A 19045-nucleotide genomic window follows, 5' to 3' on the forward strand; every position below is an offset into this window, starting at 1 on the left:
CAATGGCTACCGTCAACTGTTTGGTTAACAACATTCTGGCAAAAAAACAACAACAACAACAACTTTGTGTGATATACAAAAAGTCCTCTGAATCCATGCAACAGCTTTGTGGCCCGAAAAGACCGAAATACAATCGTTATTCCCTGATAATCTCTCATTTGAGTGTTTAGGCTTTTCAGATACGCCATGTGAAGACGCATCATGCCAAGTGTGACACCAACAGTGGCGAAAGCCAGTGGTACTTGTGTGTCATGGAACAGTGCAAAATGTAGAAACGTTTTTACTAGGGGTGCACCGATCCGATATTAGGATCGGATATCGGCCGCGATACTGACAAAATAGCTGGATCGGGGATCGGAAAAAATAACAGATCCACGGGCCGATCCAGGTTTTTTTTTTTTTTTTGTCGCAGCAGAACCTACTTCATTCGTCAGCTTCACGTGTGTCGCATGCTAGAAGCAACATGGAGCGAGCCAGAGGCCGTTTCTCTATACCAAGTACGCAAACATCGGACTTGCGTCCTTGGTAGTTCGGACTTGCCAAGTTTGACTCAGGAGAACGAACTCCCGAGGACGAGAGGACGCAAGTCCGGTTATTCTGCAAATGGAACAGCAGCGTTCTTGATCGCGTCACTCAGCTCGCTCTGGCTACTCCGGTCATCTCTTTATGTATGTTTTAGCCAACAATAAAACGAAATATGTTATAAAACACCACTCTGCCTCTTTTCATTTAAAAAAAATCTTAAACATATTAATGGCCACATAAATGTGGTTCAGGCAAACGCGTACATTGATCATCTTTACTGCATATATTTATAACAACACGAAATATAAAACACAACCCTGCTTCTTTTTGTTTTCATTTTTTTAAATATGAAACATATTGATCATTAAAACTGACATTTAAATTTGCCATTGCTGATTAAGTGAGCATTCACAGGTCATGTTTGTGATGGTGGTGTGACACTGCACTACATGTTCAATGTTTGGTTATTATTATTTGTATGTGTGATCAAGTTGTTGTTCGACCAACTTTTTATTTGTTTATTCTCAGGTTCAGCTGCTATGTTGCATTTTAAATTCCTGTTTGCAGGACTTTGCACTTTATATTTTTTACATGTTTACAATGTTTGGTTACTGTTTGATTACTATTGTAGCCTATGTTCAACCAATGCACTGTTTTGTTTCTTGTGGCTACATTTTATTTATTTTAATTTAAGAGTTTGATTACATTATATTTTAGATTTGAATGCACAATTGTTTTTTAAATAAATAAGAATTCAACATTACATACATCTGTTATTTTGTCTTAGTTATGTTTAGTTAGTAAAGTCTGGTGCCTTTAGTCTCTTCAAGGAAGGTATAAGGTGGAAGGTATACAGTTTATTATTAATTCAACAATAGTATCGGATCGGTATCGGGTATCGACAGATACACAAAGCCCAGGCATCGGTATCGGTATCGGGACTGAAAAAGTCGGATCGGTGCACCCCTAGTTTTTACAATACCTTATATATTATTCAAAAATGTTTTATATTACTCACACAAAGCTATCATAGAGATGTAGAAAACTACTCTTAAGGGGCTTGACATTACCTAATTTTTCCTTTTATGTGCCATGAATGAAAGCAAGTGGATTTCGAATTACAATCCGTTTAACACATCTGGAACGCCTTTCTGATTAGATTATTGTACAAAACCAGAGCCATTCTTTGTAATTATATCAATGAGATTGAATTACCACATGCAGATGAATTTTAATTAGAGATCAAAGGCAGATAAACAAGCCAAGAAACAAACTGATTTTAATTTTCCCAACTTTGATATGTAGGCCTACAGTAGATAGAGGACATACACTCAAAAAATGATTCACTGATGCTGTGATTTAACACATTTCTATCAGGTTTCTCAATTCAAACACGACAGCATCATGATTCAATTTCCCATTATGCTTTGCATGGGGCAGGATAGGAAGAGGAAATAATGTTAAAATAAAGTGTTATTTTATGCATCAAAAATGATGGGGAGACTTATTAATGTTCTATTATGTTGGTATTTATAATATCATTGTGATGAAGTGTTGAGTGTGCGCTTGGGTTGAGGACCTGCTAACAAGTCAAGTTGCTTTATAAAAAAATAAATTAAAAAAGACTACTATGGGGATGTCAAGGATAAGTTCCATCTTCTGGTTGCCAACATACATTTAAAGAAAGTTATATTTTTCTTTGGCCTGATTCAATGATCTACCGTGGTTCCACGCTTTTAAAACATGTAGAATTAATTCAAATGAACCGAGTAGAAGACAATAAAAGACAAGAAGGACTCTCTGCTGGGTCCCACACATGAGAATCAAGGCTAAAAATGCTCAATAATTATCATCACCCAATAACAGTTTCTCAGTAGGAGGGTTTTGTGTAGGTAGGTGCACATCTCTGGAGAGGAACTCAACTGAAGAACCACCTCCAGAATGCCATGAATAAAACCTCCCCAGGCTAAAACGTGGTACGCGAGTGCTTGCTTTTTTATTTCTTTCACAGATCGCCCCTCAATTTGGATTTTTTTTTTTTATAAACCACAAAGGCTTTTGAGAATCACAAATCTTTTAGCCAAAAGTACTTTGGCTAAAGCTCTCAAGAATCACCCATCATTGCTGGCATTCACAAACAGCAGGCACCTGACTAGTGGGTGGTGAAAAATAAAGCTATAACAGTAAATGCTTGCCTCCATTACATTCCCTCATGCATCCTAAATGGAGTGATGATAATAGCCCAACAGATTTTAATCAATTGCACACCAGACACTAGTGCATGCCCAGCGATGGCATGAACTTCAAACCACAGCTTCTCAAAGCATATTTGACGAGCACGAGCTCCAGCAGGATTTCTGAGAAATGCATATGCATGCATACATAAATATGCAGCACACTTTGCACACAAGTATAGTCTAGGGATGCATGATACATCAATATCATATCTGTTACCAGCAAATTTTCAGAGCTTTTTTTAAATGATGTGTATCGGTTGATCTGTATTAGCCTAATTGTCAAATGTTCATTTCCTCTTTTTTTATATTTAGATTACTTTGGTAAATAAATCGCCTGGGTAATTTAACTGCGTTTCGAATTCACATCTCTGAGTTTACAAGAAGGGATCCTGTGGTTTTTGACCACTGCCAAACACTGTACGGTAACTGTTCGCAGTAAAAATAGGCAGGGATGCAAGATATATCAGCCATCATATCAGTATCGGACGATATATGTTCATTTTTACTGTTATCGTTATTGAAATTGAAATTCGGCCAAAATATTAAGCCCATAAATAATGGATTATTTGCTTCAGCTGAGACACTTCAGATGCCATGATGGTTTTGCTTGAAATATGATTGGAATCACTTCAAAAAGGAAAATACAGTTAAGTGCAACATGTGCAGCATAAGTCTGTCATATTTAATGGTGAGACTTTTGTTTTTATAATCAGGCTCTCAAACATTATATACAAATTTGGATTTGGATTTATCAGCCAATATCAGTATTTCCAATATTTCATATATTATCGATTTCGGCCAAAATGTTCATATAGGTGCATCCTTAAAAATAGGCTTTTATTTCTGAAAAATGCTAGAAACTGTTTACTAAAATAATATTATATCACTGCTCTACTAGAGTGAATGGGCTCTTAAGCAAAAAAAAAAAAAAAAAGAGAGCAAACTCAAATTTTGAAATGGGCCGTTATGTCAGCAACAGGTACGCAATAAATTATTCGTTATTAGTCTATTTGTATACATTTATATAAATTAGAACTTGCACGACTATGCATTTTGCTAGTCAAGCAAGTAGCCAAATTGGATGCTTCCTTAGACAAATAAGAGTTTGTATTACTTATTTCTGCAAATTTCCACATATTTAAGTAGACATCCATAATTTGTAGAGATAAAATGCAGGACAGAAAACCATTTAAACCATAGGAATTTTCCTATTATTAAATAGGATAATTAAATGTTAAACATGTGACTGACCATGTGAGAAGCACATTTCCAGGCTCGCTCCTCCAACGTGAATAAATCGTCATCTGAAAGCAGGAGTTTTATCACTGAGGAGCCATGCAAATGTATTTTTACAGACATCCCCATGAGAAACAATTACCGCCCGAACAGGGTTATAGTCCACTAAACGAGAACTCCATGTTGCATTGAACAGCCTCCTTGACAAACTATCCTCCATTTCTATTAGCTAATGGCAGCGGCTCATGGAGGAATTATGGGAACTGGCCTGCTGATGACCGTAAGCAGGTCATCTCAATCTGATCTTCCAATGGAGCCTGTATTATCCACTCCGGCGATCTGGTTTATCAAGTGATCACCTCTGACCTATGGTAAATCAGCAAATAGCGAAGAAGAAAAAAAAACATTTGTGCTTTTGGATATTTTATATTGATGTTACAGTCAAACATAAATTTAATCTCATCCAAATCTTCTTCATATCAAATCCTATAGTCCTCATTTATATTAAACTAATCTTTCAACGGGGAGTAAAATGACTGACCGCCTACTTTCCCAGCACCATCTGTGCCCAGGACAGCGAGCGCTTGACAGAGTAAAAGATATCGTGAGAAATGCTGCTTGTCATCTTCACGGGCTAACAGAGCCGTCTACAAAGAGACACACGGGTTTGTTCCCTTCCTCTCGGCCTACATTTATCCTAACAAATACAGACAAGCAGAGGAAAGGAAAAATTACCCACACGAGGTTGATGCTACATATCGGATATGCCTCTGGGTGCCGTTCAGTAAAAAAAACTGGAACAACAAAGGCAAGCACGTAAAAAATTCAGAAAGGGATATGAAAGCAGCCCGTGTGTCAGCATTTCATCAGCACATGCTGGAAAGGAAAAGGTTAGTGGTAAAAACGCACTTAGCTATTCCCTATAATTACATTTTTTTAAGATGCAGATGCCTTGGTGGAAGTTGTGTTCTATAGGAAGCAGAATCACGTGAATTAAAACGTGTTCGGACCAGGGGACTTAATTAAGTGCTAATCAATGTTGAATATGCATAAACATGAGATCTCATGAGATGCCACTAGTGATAATTATATAGAGCTAATGAAGAGATCAGAGGAAGAGACACAATGATGGTCCAACCTCAGAGATCCCTTGAAGCGATATGAAGTTGAGGGCTTTGCTAAAGATCACAAAATCAACTCCATTCAATGACAGTTTAATATTTAATGTATATTACGGATCAAAAGTTTGGAATAATTAAGAAGGAAAAAATTAAGAAGTGTCTTATGTCCACCAAGGCTGCATTGATTTATTTTTTTTTACAATTTAAAATAACTGTTTTCTATGTATAAATATTTTAAAAAGTAATTTATTGCTTTGATGGCAAAGCTGAAGTTTCAGCAGTCTTCATTCACATATATATCAGCCACCATATCAGTATCGGCCTATATCTGTTCATTTTAATGTTATCATTATCTGCCCAATAAGACAGTTTGTCCGATATATTAAAGCCGATAAAAAAATTATTATTTCCTTCAGCTGAGACACTTCAGATGCATACTTGTTTGCCATGATAGTTTTGAATTGCATGAAATATGATTGGAATCACTTCAAAAAGGGAAATACAGTTAAGTGCAACATGTGCAATGAAAGTCTGTCATATAGGCAACATAAAATTATAGTGAGAACATCATTATAATTGTGTGCTTGGGACATGGATTTAATTGAGACTTTTCTTTTTGTAATCAGGCTCTCAAATTATATACAAAATTTGGATTTATATTTATCGGCCAACATATCGGTTATCGGCTTTCAAATATAAAGAATTATCGGCCAAAATTTTCATATCAGTGCATCCCTACTTCATTCACACGATTCTTCAGAAATAATTCAAATATGCTAATTTCATGCTTAAGAAACATTTCTTCATATTATCATAGAAATCGTGGTGTTAATCTATCCTAAAGACCTTTGATCATGTAGATGCCTTTGATAACCCTGAGAAGTACAAAGAACTGCTGGGTTTTCCCATTAAGGCAGAATCACTGGAGCTCAGGGACTCGCTGGGCAAACCTCTGCCATTCCCTCGTCTCTGCTCCGTGTTTCAAAGCCGCTCTCCGTGACAAAGCACCCTTTTGTTGGCTCTCCACCAAAACAACGAGGATGGGGAGAAAAACAAGGCAGTCATTTTGCCACTGCTCTTGACATCTGAACTCAATTCCTCTCCTCTGCAAAAGTAATCAAAACTGCCTCAGTGCCAGAAGGGTGTAACAGTCCTCCAAACTCCGCTGAAACAAGCAAGCAAATGCTAAGGAAAACAACGCTGCCACTATACCCGAAATCAGAGTGTTGCTCAGTGAACTTCTCGTGGGTCATTATACATATAATCCGCGTCTTACGAATAAAATGTTTCTGCAGAGGCGAGAAGCTCAGGCACTCTGACATTTGATTGAGATTACTAATGTGAGCTTTTGTCGCTGGCCTTTCCAGACTTGCTGAAGATAATTTAATTCTTCACAGTCTCAGAGATGTGTAAACAATGATGCAACTTCATGGAGCAAATAGAACTAGGATACGCGGCGATGCAAGATGCTGTTGTTGCCAGGGCGTTGTTATGCGTGTACTAAACTGTTCTGATTCAGAAGCGTTGCTGTGGGCACTGCTAGATGGCTGCTAAGTGGATGCTTACTAGCCTCAATAAATAAATAAATAAATAAATAAACCCCAAGACTCTCTGATGTTTTAATACCTAGATATGGCTTTGTTGTGTTCCCTCCTTTAAAGTAAATCTATAGGATTTATTTTTATTTTAAAGTCTACAAATAGAAGAAAAAAAACCACAAACAATGCAGGAGACGGAAAATCTTTTGATACACCTATAGGTGTATCAAAAGATTTTCCTTCTCCTTAAAATTATTTGCTTACTCAAAATATAATAAAATATTTATAAACAAAATTGAATTAAATAAAAAATATTATAATAAATTAATATATACAATTTCAATTTAACAAACAAATACAAATATTATAATAAATTAATATATACAATTTCAATTTTACAAACAAATAAGTATAAGCATCAATAACCACTTTTAATGAACAATGGATTTTTAACAAACGTTTGGGGTCAAAGGATTTTTTAAAATGTTTTTCAAAGAAGTCTCTTGTGCTCACCAAGGCAGCATTTATTTGATAAAAACTACAGTAAACACTAATATTGTGAAATATTATCACAATTAATTTTTTTTTATATATTTTAATATATTATAAAATGTAATTTATTCCTAGTTTTGCAAAGCTGAATTTTCAGCATCATTACTCCAGTCTTCAGTCACATGATCCTTCAGAAATCATTATAATATGCTGATTTGCTGCTTAAGAAACATTTCGGATTATCATCGATGTTGAAAACATTGTGCTGCTTAATATTTTAGTGGAGACAGTGATTTGTTTTTTCAGGATTCTTTGATAAATAGAAACGTTCAAAAGAACATTGTTTATTTGTTTATTAAATTAAGACATTTAATTTTCTAATATTATAAATGTCTTAACTGTCACATTTACCATGTTCATGCTGAATAAACATTCATTTCTTTCAAAAAACTAAAATCCTACTGACCCCAAACTTATCTCAAAGCCCATGATGAATATATAATTCAACTCAATTCACATGTATTTGTATAGCACTTTTCACAATACATATAGTTTCAAAGCAGCTTTACAGAAAATGCATGTCTATATTACAATTTAGACTGTTATCAGAGGTGACTGTGTCAAAGTAATGTCCATATGTCAGAAACGTACAGTTCTAAGAGAATACAAATCATGCAGTTAGCCAATTCATTTAGAAAGAAACTACGAGCTCATTAAAGCAATTACTACAAGTTATGATCGTAATGATTACAGTATATAGAAATTGTATATAGAACAATAGAACTAAGCTATGAACAAAGAGGATTCAACCTCTCAGAATTAGGGAATATAAAAATTTTCATTGGAGGCCCATTTAGGCAATAGCGGAGAGGCTAGCAATAGCAAGTTAGCTTTGAAAGCATGAAATCCCACACTTCTTTCAGAGCACTCGACGTCTCCTTCAAAACACATGAAAGCACACAGCAGATTCTACAATGTGTCACAAGAGACACAAAACATTAAAATAATAATGAACCTAAACAACTTACAAAGCGCAGACTTGTAAATCTAGGGCTGTCACGATTCCTCGATTAAATTCGAATTGATTGCTATCAGGATGTGAACAGTTTCAACCAGTATAACAAAGTTAATAAAACAAATTGCTTACTCTACCTTTAACAGTGTAAAGATCAGTCTCTGCACACATTGTAAACCTTTGAGTGTCTCTTTAACCGTGAATAGCCATCGTGTCCCGTCGCACAAGAGGCCTGATGCAAACGAAAAAACTACACCGATGCCTAAATACAGTCAAGCAAAGTAAGCAGGGATAAAAGGCAACAACAGCCTAAGGGAAAGCAAAACCACGCAGTGTCTCCGCTAAAGCATGACCTAATGACATTTCATCAATCTTCCATTTACAAAGACTGATGCATTCAATTTAATACCCTTTCATACACACAAAAACAAGTTCAGACATGAGAGTGGAAGCCCAACCCTGTCTTGATATTTGAAAACCAGTCTATTTACTCATCAGTTTTGACAAGACCGCAACTCTACTGAACTTTATTACAAATATTGAAAAACAGTACTGAACCATGAAAATGGCTTTTTAAATATATAAAAAAAATTAAATATAAAAATATACCTTGATCATCCATGTTAGTTCATTGTGCATTAACAGATGTTAAGACACACAACTTTAAAATGTAAACATTTATTAGTAAAATGTTGAAATCAACAAATGAACAATATTTTTTTATTACCCTTAATGTTACAAATGGACTCTTGAATTAAAGTGTTACTATTTCATATAAATCCAAAACAGTCATGCTTAAAGATGGCCATTATATCTACACAAAGGCCATAGTAGCATTGAAATCAGACACGTATACTATGTATATTTTACGTATAGTCTCACACTTTATTTGCTTTATTTTAGAACAGTTGATTATCTAATCAAAATAACAAAATATGTTACAGCGACGTTAAAAAAAGAAGAACTGAAATCAAATGCGTTTCTGATTAGTTTCGGTTTCTGTCAGCTGCATGATGACACAGTTTGCTTCAAGCCATGTCACAAGCTTTAAATATGTCATCTCCCTGGATAACAAATGCATAAAAGCGACCAGCTGGATATAAACTAATGCAAATAGATGGTAACAATCGTGACCGTAAACATTTGGGTCGGACTAGCGTGTGTTCTTGTCACATTGTTTTAACTGCTTGAGGCACTATTAATGTTAGCGTCCTCTCAGCCTCGACGGCAAACATACTGCTGTTCTCCACTAATAAAGCATCTAGTCAACAAATGTATTACTTCATAATGATATGAAAACACGTACGATAGTGTACTGTATACATTAGGGCTGCACGATTTGGGGAAAATGTCATATTGCGATATGTGATTGCGTTATAATAAATGGTTTCATGAGTCAACTTGCTTGGTTCTCAAGAAAATGCACACACAGATAATGCTGAAATGTGTATTTCTCAACTCAAACTAGCAACAACAACTAAATGCACAGTGCTTTCAAATAAAAACATTTTTTTTTTTAACAAAATTAAATAGTGACATCTTTGCATTACTGCAAACTTGTTATTGTCTCAATAGTATAAATAAATGTCATTTTCACCAGGTAGCGATACGATTAATCGTGCAGCACTAGTATACGTACCGGTTCATTGTCTGTTTTAAATCCGTATCGGAAGTGTTTCGCTCTGTGCAGCGTGCAGTCTCATGCGTCAAAACAAACTCCACGAGGTGTCAGTGATAGTTTTTATTTCGCCTCTACAGGCCGCTCTTGTACTGTATAATGACAGCTTGATGGGACGATTACCGGTTTCACTATAAACCACGATAAAAATTTACTGTCTGACGGTTAGTATTATCGTTTAAAATTGAATTATCATTAAAACCATGTTTGATTATCGCGATTTTAATAACTCACTTTAAATCCTGTCCAGCCAGCAACAGTCTGACGCAGGCGCAGCACGCAATGTTGTTGTTTTTTTATTCGAGAAGGAATGGCGGAAGGCAGATTAATGTTTTAAATCTTACATGATCACAGAAATATTATCAAACTCAGTAAACAATAAATCAACTCTGATTTCATTTTCAATACAATCGAAAACGGAGACGCAAGACGGCAAGTTGTATTTGAATGAAACGAGAGAGCGCGTGTGCGTCTGTTGTGATACATGTGCGCTGTGTTATAATGCGTTATTGACGACGGTCATTTTAAGGAAGGAAATGCCACAGAATATAATCTTGCTTAAAAAAGGGCATAGAGCTGCTTGTTTTATTTGTTGTTTGTTGATTTTCAAATATAAAACTTGTTTAAATGTTTCAATGCGAGCATCAGTTATTTTTGAACACTTTCATCTCGTTTTAAAAAAAACGTGATAATATTGATAATCACGATAATTTTGGTCACTATTATCGTGATATGAAATTTTCATACTGTCCCATCCCTAATGACAGCGCACCCTTCTCAGTCGCTCCAGCAACGGATGCAACCCAGTAAAACTAGCGGTATGGATTTTTGCCAATAACCGATTCTGCAGCAATCGTTTATCGGTGGCGATTAATCGGCAAACGATCAATCGGTTGACCTCTATAAACTACCCTTGCAGCCTAACGGCCTGTTCACACAAAGTACAATAAATATCCATAACAAAAACATAACCATAACTATGAAGTTTTCATAATCATTATAATTCTAAGAGAATAGGTGAGAATAGAATTACAATTCTAACTGCAACAATAACGACACAGAGGAACAATATCGTTAGAATCACTTTCAGAATTTTTTTCCCAGATGATGAAGGATAAAAACAGCAATTTCAAATTTAGGCCACATCCACACGAAGCCAGAGCTTTCCCTATCCGATATTTTTTTTTCCCGTTCAAAAAATTGTTTCCGTAAACACGGCGTCGTCTCAAGAAATATCTGCGTACACACGAAACCACTGAAACCGACTCAAAACGATGTAGTATACATGCCAGACCAGTATGTGGCGCTGCAATTCTGCCACAGACATACACTAAAAACGGAGAAGAAGACTTGGAGCTCGCGCATAAACCTTGCGCGCTGTATTCAACAATAATATTAGGCACAGCAGCTTCTTTTTTTCTTTTTTCTTTTTTAATCAAGAGCTTTGTTGAACAATATGAAAAACCATAAATGTAGTTGCTGTGACTTAACGGTGTCTGACTAGTTGACACTTGGTGTGATGACATCATCGTTTCGCAAAATATACGGATTGGCCGTACACACGAAAACGCAAGGGCGGCGTTTTCAGATTTATCCACCTTGGGACCCGGTTTCAAAAAATAGCGGTTTCAGTCTCCGAAAACGCCGGATCCGTGTGGACGAAACACCAATACGATAAAAAATGTATACGTATACAGCGAAACGCGTCTCCGTGTGGACAGGGCCTTAGATTATTTGTATTAGAGTATTTAGATTACATTTAAAAAATTGCCAAAATTGTGTGGTGCTCCTCAATGTAATTTTATGCAAGGAATAGAGATATTGCTATGCTGAATAGAAACACCAAGATGTGAATCAATGTAAAAAATAAATAAATAAACACTCACTTGACCTGGATACAGGTTTTAGTCAGCATGCTTAATCATGCAAAATCTATAATAGAAACATGTTTACTAAATAAATGAGCTCACAAAAATGATTGCATAGCATACTGATCGCTAAGAAACACAGCAGCTCATTCATGTCTGTAGCACAAGTGGTGCGGAATGAGTTATGTGCTGATGTTAAATATGTAGAGTTATGGGTTTTAAAAAAAACATAACCCCATATATGAGAAATAGAACCACTTATGCTTGGCGTAGCAAACACAACTAACGAGACATTGTTATACCTGGCTCTGGTGAATGAGGTTGATTCATTTATCATGTCGGATGTTAAACACAGCTGAGATTGTTTAGCTGGTATCAGTGGTGATTACAGATGCTGTGGCAATAGCGCTGCTGTCAGCAAAGCCCACCTGCAGCGGCACCGAACTGCACACTTCACGTCTACTGGATTACAGGATCATGCACAGATTAAAGCATTCGCGGCTCCGTCGCATCTGCGCTGAGAAACCATGAACGGGGTGAGCAGCTGTGCTGGAAACGTTGCAGCTTTCTTAGCTCAGTGCATTTGATACTATATTCCTCTCTGTGCATTGCTGTTTACAGGCTTGTAACAAAGACGGTTCGGCATCCAATCGCTTCCGCCGCTGCCAGAGCAGCAAAGCCTTCCTGGAGCCCCGCCAAAAACAAGTGTGACCAGATCAGAGAATGTAAACAGATGCCAACACAACTACAGGCTCACGTCTCACAATACAGGTGTCAGTTCATGAGCAAGAAACACAAGAAACACAAGAAACTCAACATTGCTAGTTTGTTTTGGTTTGATGGAAACCAGGTCACGGTGAAGCTGTCTGTAAAGATCCATAAAATTTCAGACAGTCGTGGCCATTTTACCAGACCCCAGCCTACAACCAACAGCTTATAAAAATTCAGAGCAAGAGCAGTTGTTTTTCCTTCCAAATGCCGTCCATCTGTCAGGAAATGTGCAGGCCTTCTTAAGACAAATTTAACCCAGCATGGGCTGGTTCCCGAGAATCTTGTCTGATCTCTCCAAATGAACTCAATCTGCAAGCTTGTTGGAGTGAGGAAAGAAAAAAAAACTTGACCAGATGGCATAATTTAAGAGGAATTTGTATGGAAAAGTTAATACTTCTCAAACATGGAAGTGGGTTTAAGCAATTTCATCAAGAAATGTCAGACAGCAACAACAACTACTTTGCACAGTATTAAAGGGATAGTTCAGCCCAAAAAATTTATTCTGTCATCGACCGACTTGACTTTCCAAACCTGTATGACTTTTTCCTTCAGTGAAACACAAAAGATGATATTTTGAAGAATGTTTCAACTATTTTTGATCATAAAAATTTAAGTCAATGGGGTCCCATTACAACGCATTGACTTCTGTTGTATCGACAAAAACAAACAGAAAACAAATGTTTGCAATATTGTTGCGCATGCAAACGTAGTCATAGTTTAGATTAGGGCTGCGATTATTTTATGCGCAGCTTGTCAGTGCAGCACGGCTCTGAGATCAGTAGTAAATGCATCTGAAAGCCAGAGGGCGCTCTCACGCAGACACACCAAATATGTCCCGCTGCAGAAGTAGACAAGGAAATCCCTATGCATCATACTATCGCTGTAGCTGAATAAACAGAAGATTGAAGCGCTTTGATTTATTAAAGTTGTCTTTTGTTGGACAAGTGGTTCATAAATGCTTCTCATGTTTGGAAAGATGTTTGATGCATGAGGCCTAAGCGACCCAAACTCAGTGCTTTCAGATGGAGCAGCATTTACTACTGTGAGTCGTATGTCACTGACAATTGTGACATTTGTGGAATGCTTAAAAAAAAAAAAAAAAAAAAAAAAAAAAAAACTTGCGCTTTCATAATCGCAATTAGCCAAATCGGTTTAAGTGTGATTTCATGTTAATTGCGAATAGCCTAGTTTTGATGTAAATAAAAGCCTAAATTAAATCTTTTCATCATATTAAAGTGATTGTATCTCTTCACAAGACTTGGATTAAACCGCTTGATTCATATGGATTTGTTTTACAATGCCTTTATAACCATTTTGGACCTTTAAAACCTTTTAAATTGTGGTTACCTTGACTTGAAGTGGAGAGACAGAAACAGGTTTCAGTAAAAATATATGAATGTGTTTTGAAAATGAACAAAAGTCTGGGTTTGGAATGACTTGAGATTGAGCAATTGATGACAGTTTTTATTTTTGGGGTGAACTAACTATTCCTTTAAGGTTTCTTTAACAGAGTTTCTTGAGTTTAGCTAAAGTCTGACAATCACCAGCTTTTTACGAATTCATCACAAAGTACAAAAATAAAAGAAATAAAGAATAAATCATTCAAATATATAAAGTTGAAGGAAACTTGATAACTGCTTGAATCAAAACATTCCAGGTTTTGTAAGATCAGATCTTGACTGTAGTTGGTAGATTTCCATCTCAGAGCGCAGAGGACTGCGTGCGGATCTGACCTCTGGGCACGATCATAGCAACACTGCCTTCTATTAATGAAGTGAAGTGTCTCAGGCGGGCCAAAAGATAAGCAGCCAGCTGCTGATGTACCCCTGCTCAGATGACGAGAAGCTGATACCAACACAACACTGGCTTGTTGACGGAGAGGTGAAGCGACAGCTTGCGACAGCAGTGTAACGTTCCAGCAGGAAGAGAAGCGGGGGGAGTGCAACATTTTTGCCAACTCCCCGGCGAAGAAGACAAATTGTTATGCAGTGCCCCGATCTGGCACGCTCCTCCTGGAGATTAATTACTCTTCCCTGCACGACCAACACAATCAGCGTCGGAGGGGGCAGAGGACGACCCAGGTGAGGAAGGATCTGTGGGAACGTCTCCTTAACTCTTTAAACTGGATGACAGGGTACAAGAAATCCAACCATGTACCTGGACGTATGCGGACTTGTGAAATGCTAAATAAGGGTGCTTAGTAGCTAAAGTGAGGGAGGAAAGCGTGATTTAAGGGTGTATGAGGGAATTCATTTCAGGGTGGAGCGATAATTTGTGTTTGTGGGAGTACAGATAATGAGGTTTTTTTGAAACCGAGGCCAGGATTTGATCACACTCGAGTGCTCTTCTGGGGCCTTCACAAATCACTCCAGCTCTGATTTGTTTTTTCACATCTCATTTTCTAAGTTTCACCACCCCAATGTCACTAGGGTTGAATGAGGCAACAGTCGCACATAAAACACAGGAGGACCTGACTGCTATTACACATTACATTCTCTCTGATTGGATCAGACTTATCCAATGAAAAACCATCCTCTCTGTGATATACTACAGATTAGACTCAAAAGATTAGTACAATTACGCTCACGTTTAATGGATACCGAATAATTGCAGGACCTTTTAAAGATAAGAGGGCTTTATGAAAAGAAAATAAAGGATGATTCCAGGAAAAATAAATGCCTTTACCTCGACTCCCTTCAACATTAAAAGATTAGCAGAGGAAAAACAGCTGGTTGAGTTTCTGCTAAGTGTCCATTATTTTGATAATACCGGCGGAGCAGAGCAATAGAGTTAATTGCTTGTAACATGCATCTGAAACGTATCAGCATTGGATTTAGAGAGAATCCCAGACATTTCAATGCCATAAAGAGTGATTGCACTACAGAACACCGGCGAGCTTCTCAGCTGTTGTGATGCCACACAACAATAAATGTGCTGAACAGATGATCTGGACCGGTGGCGCAGAAGTGTAGCGAAAAGCATTGGTGCAAGGTGCGGACTTCCCATGGTGAAAAACAGAGTGGAAACATAATGTTATATGAAAAGGAATTCTTTCTGGTTCTCAATTGCTATAAGTAGGGCTGTGACGGTATGGGATTTTTTCTTAGTCCACGTTTGGCGGTTATTGTAAGATACAATTTATACAAAACTAAATTCACTTTAAAGAAAGGCTTTCTATGAAACAAAACTTAATGAAGTGGTCAAAATCATGTCTGACCCACTCCATATGTCTCCCGATATAGTGTGCATCTTATGATCCTATCTTACTCATGCTGTTCACTTTTCATATAATAACATTATATTATTTAAACATAAATATGAAACTAAATGCGTTTTCTTTAATGGCTATAACACGTAGTATGCCTATAGTACAGTACAAATAAATTTAATGTCGTTTTACCGGTGAGCATGTGAGAAATAGGTGCGATTTCTGAATAATAATCTAATAATTCCCAGCGATCATCGATTATTATTTTTGTTTGAAATGCCATCCCAATTATTTACGGGATGATGAAACTATTTCGTTTAGTTTTTGCTTTGAATTATTATTTTTTTATTAACATAGGCTAATAAACATATTAACAATAATAATATGAAATAATATTTATTTCTATAACTTTGCTGTTTTTTTCAATATCTTTTAAGTTTAATATGAATTATGGAACAGTTTTTGTCCTCGTTTGTAACACATTTTTTGTACAATAAATGATTAAAAGTTTCAACAAGTTGTGTTTGCACCAGTGCGTTTATATCCACGGACTGTTACCCGAAAAACAATGTCTAAAGAAAGTTTAGCCCAACTCACCAGAACTAAGCAATGTGTGGGCATGTTGAGCTCGGCTTGTTCTTTCTGCAGCTTTCTCTTCTTTTGCCTGCTCTGCGAGAAAGTCGTTTGAATAATGTCATATGGCTAGCGGCGTTAACTTTAACTTATACCACATAAGAGAAGTATCGCTTGCACTTGCAATTAAAATCTAACTTCAACTGTTTACGTTATGTTTTTGTCTTGTATGCCTGTGTTTGTGTGTATTTAATTGAACATTATATGTAAAAAGAAAAAGGTGCTGTGATGACCTCAAAATGCGGTATTGCGGTTATCGTCACAGCCCTAGTTTACATGCAAACAAATAATCCGTTAGTAATAGGATTGATGGCTCAATCAATCTGAAAAGGTTTCATAAAAAACACCAGTTTGATTCGAATAAAATGTCAATGATGGTGTAATGGAAAAATGTAAGTGTGTAAATACTTAAATTCAACCTTTTTGTTCAATCAGATTCAAAAATGCCTTTCGCATATGCAGTGTTGTGATACATGCTCACGTTTTACATATTCTGACAGTGCATATGTCTATTTACATCTTACAAACTGGTCTGTGGTGAAGACTATTAAGAATAAGAAAATTACCTAAATATTTGCTTAAAAAGCTTGTCTGACATACAGTATGTTAACATTCTTTTAAAATAGAGATCTTTCAGAAGGCAAAAACAACATTCATACCCAAGGTAGCTCCAGTAATATTATATTTACTTCACCTTCACCAGACTTTCACCAGTTCTGAACACAGCAAAAAGTAGGGCAATAGATTTCTGCGTTTTAAAATAATAAATTTGCATTAAATCATAAATTTAGACAAATTAAAACAGACAACACAGAACGTCTGAAAAAAACTGTTTTATTGTAAAATTAAAACATTTTTTAAAGTTTTATGAATTCTTAATTTGACATTTTTTTATTATTAAAAGGAAATTGAAACAACTTGGGAAAAATTAAACCTTCTGTTCTGTGTTGTGTATGTAGCAGATTACTATATCATTTAACAGTAATTTATGAAAAGTTTAACTGTGAAATCGGTTTTATTTCTTCCCGATTAAGTTGATTTCGTAGGACCCAAAACATTTAATTGTTAAACTTTTGATAAATTGTTAAATTCTATATCCATGCTGCTTCATATTTTCAATTAATTAGACATGCTTTTTGATTAATTACATTTAATTTAACCATTAAAGCAGAATGAAAATGGAAAAAAAAGGATATTTTAGGGAGGAAATTAACATATTTAATAGGGCAACAGGCTTAAAATAAATAAATAAATAAACTACACTTCAGTGCATAAAGTAACAAAATATTTGACGTTTTTCAGTCTGTGCAATTTCACAATATTCCAGACAAGTTAAATGAACAGAACATCCCTAAAAAGACTGATAACAGCAGATGAAACGAAACAGGCAGTTCAAGGGCAGCAGTTGAGCATTTAGATTACTGCGGTTATTAACATTTGTACTTTTGCACTCAAACCAACTTTTGGTCAACGGCCCAAAGTACACTTCGCAAGAACAGAAACCATCACTATCTTGGGTCACTTGTCAACAAAAAAGAAAAAGAAAGAAGTGAAAAAGGGATGTACTCCAGAGCCTGTTCAATATATTATCTGTCACCGCCTTACACTTCAAGCTTCAGCGGCTGAGCCTTGGCAAAGAGTCGCTCTTCAAATGACGCCGACTTTAATTACTGACGAGCAATTAGGCTAACTTGTGTGAGCGTTTAATGTCAACTAATCAACCATGAGACATATGAACATTAATCAAACATGGGGAGGTAAGCACAGGCTCTTGTGTTATGCAACAAAAGAGATCGCTTCCTGAATGATGGAGGCCAGGAATATCGAAATATTTCAGTATGAGCGAGAGCATACAAACAACTTAATTTCTATAATACTCAAAGCTAAGGTGAATGGCAAAACTCGCCTCCAGGCTGTCTGTAACCAAGAAGGACATTAAGCTTGATTTTGCAGATAGTTCAATGTATTTTATCTTCATTTTATCAACTTCCTGGAAAAACAAACACTTGACCTCATCCAGAGGTCCATGTTCAGTGGTGAATGACATGAAGTAAACTAACATGATGATATGTTAACGATTTTCTTGAGTATACCTTATCATTTGATTTGATACACATGCTATTATGTAACGCACTTCACATTTCAACACCTGGCACTTGACACCTCTTCATTAGGGTTGACAAAATGAATGGTCTATATCTCTTATTCATTTATTACCCTGACCTGAAATCTCTTTGTCTTGAGCACTATTTAACATGTACCAAGAATGAAAGGAATAGCAAATTATAAGATTCAGAGATGTTGTACTGAAGCTACACCCATGAGAACAGAACAGACAAAATCACTCACACCAACTCAAATGCTTAGAAAGACTTCTCTAGGAAATCATTAGAGATAGTAAACACTAACTGACTAGAGGCTGTCAAACTCCAAAAAGAACAACAAAAAAATTGATTTCAATATGTTCAATCAATCTGTGCTGGTGGGAATATTAAATAGGCTAACTTCACATTTTAGTGCGCTAATAAATAAAAGCATTCGTATCAGGATGCATCGATCTAGAATTTTTTTCTGATAAAATAACCAATAATTGTTTATATTTTGAAACAAACAACTGATATATTGGATAATATTTTAAATCAATCCACATGTGTGAGACTGACTACAAAAAAAAGGAAGAAAAGGCAGAAAACTATCTTTATCAAAGGTAGGCCCACAGAAAT

At 36.2% G+C, this 19045-nt stretch overlaps 1 protein-coding gene and 1 long non-coding RNA gene across 3 annotated transcripts in view; one reads left to right on the forward strand and one right to left on the reverse strand.

Annotated features, from left to right (window-relative positions):
* The window catches only part of ndst1b (N-deacetylase/N-sulfotransferase (heparan glucosaminyl) 1b), an 87791-nt gene that overhangs the window by 64055 nt on the left and 4691 nt on the right, over nt 1-19045 (reverse strand). The window lies entirely within an intron of this gene.
* Nucleotides 5318-18971, forward strand: LOC309477261. The gene is made up of 2 exons (XR_014198590.1): nt 5318-10981; nt 11572-18971. It is a non-coding gene; the product is annotated as an uncharacterized lncRNA (long non-coding RNA).

The sequence above is a fragment of the Leuciscus leuciscus genome (genome assembly GCF_965113295.1).
Source record: "Leuciscus leuciscus genome assembly, chromosome: 16".
Lineage (NCBI taxonomy): Eukaryota > Metazoa > Chordata > Actinopteri > Cypriniformes > Leuciscidae > Leuciscus > Leuciscus leuciscus.